The following is a 6,455-nucleotide window of genomic DNA, read 5'->3' on the forward strand; positions in this document are numbered from 1 at the left end:
CCCATTATATTTGGTAGACCCTTCTTGAATAATGTTAATGCTAAGATAGACTGCGAAAAGAATGTTGTTACTGTTGGCTTAGATGATATGGTTCATGAGTTTAATTTCTCTAAATTTAGTAAACAACATCGCGAGGAAGAATCGCCAAGTAAGGATGAAATTATTGGTCTTGCTTCTATTGCCGTACCTCCTAGTGATCCTTTAGAACAATATTTGCTAGACCATGAAAATAATATGTTCATGAATGAAAGAAGGGAAATAGATGAGGTATTCTTTAAACAGGAACCTATTTTGCAACACAATTTGCCTGTCGAAATTCTAGGGGATCCTCCTCCACCCAAGGGTGACCCCGTTTTTGAGCTTAAACCGTTGCCTAATAATCTTAAATGTGCTTATATCTTGATGAAAAGAAAATATATCCTATTATTATTAGTGCTAACCTTTCAGAGTATAAAGAAAAAAGATTATTTAAAACTCTGAAGAAGCACCGTGTCGCTATTGGATATACATGTGATGATCTTAAGGGCATTAGTGCCACTCTATGTCAACATAAAATAAATTTTGGAAGCGGATGCCAAACCAGTTTGTGATCCTCAACAACGTTTGAATCCTAAAATGAAATAAGTGGTAAGAAAAGAAATACTCAAGCTTCTGGAGGCAGGTATAATTCATCCCGTTGCTGATAGTCAGTGGGTAAGTCATGTCCATTGTGTCCCTAAGAAGGGAGGTATTACTGTTGTCCCTAATGATAAAGATGAATTGATTCCGCAAAGAATTATCACAGGTTATAGGATGGTAATTGATTTCCGCAAATTAAATAAGGCTACTAAGAAAGATCATTACCCCTTACCTTTTATTGATCAAATGCTAGAAAGATTATGCGAACATACACATTATTGCTTTCTGGATGGTTATTCTGGTTTCTCTCAAATACCAGTGTCGGCTAAAGATCAATCAAAGACTACTTTTACATGCCCTTTTGGTACTTTTGCTTATAGAAGTATGCCTTTTGGTTTATGTAATGCACCTGCCACCTTTCAAAGATGCATGATGGCCATATTCTCTGACTTTTGTGAAAAAATTTGTGAGGTTTTCATGGATGATTTTTTCGTCTATGGTTCCTCTTTTGATGATTTCTTGAGCAATCTTGATCGAGTTTTGCAGAGATGTGAAGAAACTAATCTTGTCTTGAATTGGGAAAAGTGCCACTTTATGGTTAATGAAGGTATTGTCTTGGGGCACAAAGTTTCTGAAAGAGGTATTGAAGTTGATAAAGCCAAAGTTGATGCTATTGAAAAGATGCCATGTCCCAAGGACATCAAAGGTATAAGAAGTTTCCTTGGTCATGCTGGATTTTATAGGAGGTTCATTAAGGACTTCTCAAAAATTTCCCGGCCTCTCACTAATTTATTACAAAAAGATGTACCATTTGTCTTTGATGATGATTGTGTAGAAGCATTTGAAATACTTAAGAAAGCATTAGTCTCTGCACCTGTTGTTCAGCCACCTGATTGGAATTTACCCTTTGAAATTATGTGTGATGCTAGTGATTACGCTGTAGGTGCTGTTCTAGGGCAAAGAGTTGATAAGAAATTAAAGGTTATCCATTATGCTAGTAAGACTCTAGACAGTGCTCAAGTAAATTATGCTACTGCTGAAAAGGAACTTTTAGCAATTTTATTTGCTTGTGATAAATTCATACCCTATATTGTTGATTCTAAAGTAACTATTCCCACTGATCATGCTGCTATTCAATATCTTATGGAAAAGAAAGATGCAAAACCTAGACTTATTAGATGGGTTCTCTTGCTGCAAGAATTTGATTTCATATTGTTGATAGAAAGGGAGCTGAGAACCCCGTTGCAGATAACTTATCTAGGTTAGAGAATGTTCTTGATGACCCACTACCTATAGATGATAGCTTCCCTGATTAGCAATTAAATGTCATAAGCACTTCTCGTAGAACTCCTTGGTATGCTGATTATGCTAATTATATTGTCGCTAAATTTATACCACCTAGCTTCACATACCAACAAAAGAAAAAAATTCTATGATCTTCGACATTACTTTTGGGATGACCCACATCTTTATAAAGAAGGAGTAGATGGTGTCATTAGACGTTGTGTACCTGAGCATGAACAGGAACAGATCCTACGCAAGTGTCACACCGAAGCTTATGGAGAACACCACGCTGGAGATAGAACTGCGCATAAGGTATTGCAATCTGGTTTTTATTGGCCTACTCTCTTCAAGGATGCCCGTAAGTTTGTTTTGTCTTGCGATGAATGTCAAACAATTGGTAATATTAGTAGACGTCAATAAATGCCTATGAATTATTCACTTGTTATTGAACCATTTGATGTTTGGGGCTTCGATTATATGGGACCTTTTCCTGCCTCTAATGGATATACACATATTTTAGTTGTTGTTGATTACGTTACTAAGTGGGTAGAAGCTATTCCAACTAGTAGTGCTGATCATAACACTTCTATTAAAATGCTTAAGGAAGTTATTTTTCTAAGGTTTGGAGTCCCTAGATATCTTATGACTGATGGTGGTTCACATTTTATTCATCGTGCTTTCCGTAAAATGCTTGCTAAATATGACATTAATCATATGATTGCATCTCCATATCACCCGCAGTCTAGTGGTCAGGTAGAATTGAGCAATAGAGAGCTCAAATTAATTTTGCAAAAGACTGTCAATAGGTCTAGAAAGAATTGGTCCAAGAAACTGGACGACGCATTATGGGCCTATAGAACTACATATAAGAATCCTATGGGTATGTCTCCGTATAAAATGGTTTATGGAAAAGCATGTCACTTACCTCTCGAACTAGAACATAAGGAATATTGGGCTATTAAAGAGCTCAACTATGATTTCAAACTTGCCGGTGAGAAGAGGTTATTTGATATTAGCTGACTTGATGAATGGAGAACCCAAGCTTATGAAAATGCCAAGTTGTTTAAAGAAAAAGTTAAAAGATGGCATGACAAAAGGATACAAAAGCGTGAGTTTAATGTAGGTGATTATGTATTGCTATACAACTCTCGTTTAAGATTTTTTGCAGGAAAACTTCTCTCTAAATGGGAAGGTCCCTACATTATCGAGGAGGTCTATCATTCCGGTGCCATAAAAATCAACAACTTTGAAGGCACAAATCCAAAGGTGGTAAACGGTCAAAGGATAAAACACTATATCTCATGTAATCCTATAAATGTTGAAACCAATATTATTGAAACCGTAACCCCGGAGGAATACATAAGGGACGCTTTCTAGCCCGTTTCAGACTCTGAAAAAGAATAAATATGTGGTACGGTAAGTAAACCGACTACAAAACAATTTTCAAGGCAATATTTCTCCGTTTTGGAATATTTAGAAAAATGGAAAAATAAGTGGCAGTCCGGGAAGGACACGAGGCCTCCACGAGGGTGGAGGGCGCGCCCTACCCCCCTAGGCGCGCCCCCCTACCTCGTGAGCACCTCGTGTGCCCTCCGGACTCCGTTTTCTTGCTCGATACGTATTTTGGTCGGTAAAAATTCATTATATATTCTCCCAAAGGTTTTGACTCCTGTATCACGCAAATATCCCCTGTTCTTGTTTCGAGCTGTTTTTCTGACAGGTCTAGATCATCATGACGACCCCAAGTGCTTCCAAAGACAAGTTCTTCGAGAAGGTTATCAACCCTTACCTCGCGGAGGTGCTGCGACACCCTCAAACCATTGAGATGCATGATGGGTTGCTGCACATCCGCAATGTTGAGGGACCAAAGGGAGCCGAAAGCGTGGAGTCAAGGCTCGAAGAAATGGAGGAACAAGTTTTCAAGTGCCAGGGGATGGTGGAGCATGGAATCAACGCTAGCCACAAGATGCTCGCGGAGTTCACCAACAACTACGAGCCGGATGCCAAGAACACCGAGGAGGCCATCTTCAAGTTACATGAGAAGATCGAGCACCTCCAAGCCCAAATCTATGATCTGCAAAACCAAAACTGTGAGTATGAATATAGATTCAAAAGGATGAGTTTGGCTGCAGATTTGAGGATTCCGGAGACTCGATCATCCTTCTATGATGGTGAGCCTATGCCATGGAAGGTGGACGACAAGCTTGCATCATCAACAACGACTCCTACTTCACCACCTCCGAAGAAATAATCACATGGGTATGGGCACTCCCCTTGGCAACTGCCAAGCTTGGGGGAGGTGCCCTGGTATCGTATCACCATCACAACTCCCATCTTTACCGTTTTTCTTAGTTTGATCATTTTAGTAGTATCTTGATTTAGTAGAATAAAGTCATGGCATGATCTAGTTTTGAGTTTTGCTTTACGATCCTTCTTTGTAATCGAGTCCGTGAGCTATATAATAAAGATTAGTGTTGAGTCAAGGGCTTGATTATTTTGCCATGATCTTGGGTGAATAGAAGAAAAAGAATAAAAAGATTCAAAGAGTTCAAATTGATCTTATTGAAAGTAATGACTTCACATAGAGAGAGTATGATGATTAAAGGTTGTTGGGAGTTGGCAAATATAGCTTTGGTCATCGTTGCAATTAATAGGAAGTAATAAGGAAAGAGAGGTTTCACATATATATATATTATCATTGACATCTTTTATGATTGGGAGCACTCATTAAAATATGACATGCTAAAGAGTTGAGGTTGGACAAGGAAGACAACATAATGAGTTATGTTTTCTTATATCTGAGATAAAGTATGTTGTCATGGATCCTCTGACGTGTTGAGCTTGCCTTTCCCCCTCATGCTAGCCAAATTCTCAGCACCAAGTAGAAATACTACTTGTGCTTCCAAATAACCTTAAACCAGTTTAGACATGAGAGTCCACCATATCTACCTATGGATTGAGTAAGATCCTTCAAGTAAGTTGTCATTGGTGCAAGAAATAAAAATTGCTCTCTAAATATGCATGACTTATTAGTGCGGAGAAAATAAACTTTGTACGAACTTGTTGTGGACGTAATAAAAGCGACGGACTGCATAATAAAGGTCCACATACAAGGGGCAATATAAAGCGACGTTCTTTTGCATTAAGATTTTGTGCATCAACCCTAAATGTGCATGACAACCTCTGCTTCCCTCTACGAATGGCCTATCTTTTATTATTATCCTCTACCTTATGCAAGAGTCACGGTGATCTTCACCTTTCTTTTTTCATTTTATCCTTTGGCAAGCTCAGCATATTGGAAAGAACATGATATATATATATATATAATTGGATGTAGGGGAGCATGAATTATTATTGTTGACATTGCCCTTGAGGTAAAAGGTTGTGGGGCGAAACTATAAGCCCCTATCTTTCTCTGTGTCTGACTAAAACTCCGTAACCACAAGTATTGCGTGAGTGTTAGCAATTATGAAGGACTAAGTGATAGTTGAGTATGTGGACTTGCTTTTAAGATCTGACATAGACTCTTTCCGATGTTATGATAAATTGCAATTGCTTCAATGACTGAGGTTATAATTTGTTGGAGCTCAATAAGGTTTTTGATTCATACTTTTTGCCTTGTGAAAAGATCATCACTTGAACATAAGTAATCATATGACAAAATATATTTATGTTGTTGTTATGGAAATAATCATGATGCCTTCATGTCCGTATTTTATTTTTATCGACGCCTCTACCTCTAAACATGAGGACATATTTATTGTTATCGGCTTTTCGCTTGAGGACAAGCAAGGTCTAAGCTTGAGGGAGTTGATACGTCCATTTTGCATCATGCTTTTATATCAATATTTATTGCATTATGGGCTGTTATTTCACGTTATGTCACAATACTTATGGCTATTCTCTCTTATTTTACAAGGTTTACATGAAGAGGGAGAATGCCGGCAGCTGGAATTCTGGGCTGGAAAAGGAGCAAATATTGGAAGCCTATTCTACGCAACTCCAAAAGTCCTAAAACTCCACAGAATATCTTAAAATAAATAAAGAAAAATCGTCGCCAAAGATGAAGGCCAGGGGGCCCACACCCTGCTCATGAGGGTGGGGGCGCCCCCCCCCCTTGGGCGCGCCCCCCTACCTCGTGGTCCCCCTGGTGGCTCTCCGACGCCCATCTTCTCCTATATGAAGTCTTTCGATGAGAAAAAAATAGAAGGCAACCTTTCAGGACGGGACTCCGCCGCCACGAGGCGGAACCTTGGCGGAACCAATCTAGGGCTCCGGCAGAGTTGTTCTGCCGGGGACACTTCCCTCTGGGAGGGGGAAATAATCACCATCGTCATCACCAAAGCTCCTCTCATCGGGAGAGGGCAATCTCCATCAACATCTTCACCAGCACCATCTCATCTCCAAACCCTAGTTCATCTCTTGTATCCAATTCTTGTCTCCAAGTCCAGGATTGGTGCTAGTAGGTTGCTAGTAGTGTTGATTACTCCTTGTAGTTGATGCTAGTTGGTTTATTTGGTGGAAGATCATATGTTCAGATCCTTTATGCACAT

The sequence above is a fragment of the Triticum aestivum genome, chromosome 7B (genome assembly GCF_018294505.1).
Source record: "Triticum aestivum cultivar Chinese Spring chromosome 7B, IWGSC CS RefSeq v2.1, whole genome shotgun sequence".
In the NCBI taxonomy this organism is placed as follows: Eukaryota; Viridiplantae; Streptophyta; class Magnoliopsida; order Poales; family Poaceae; genus Triticum; species Triticum aestivum.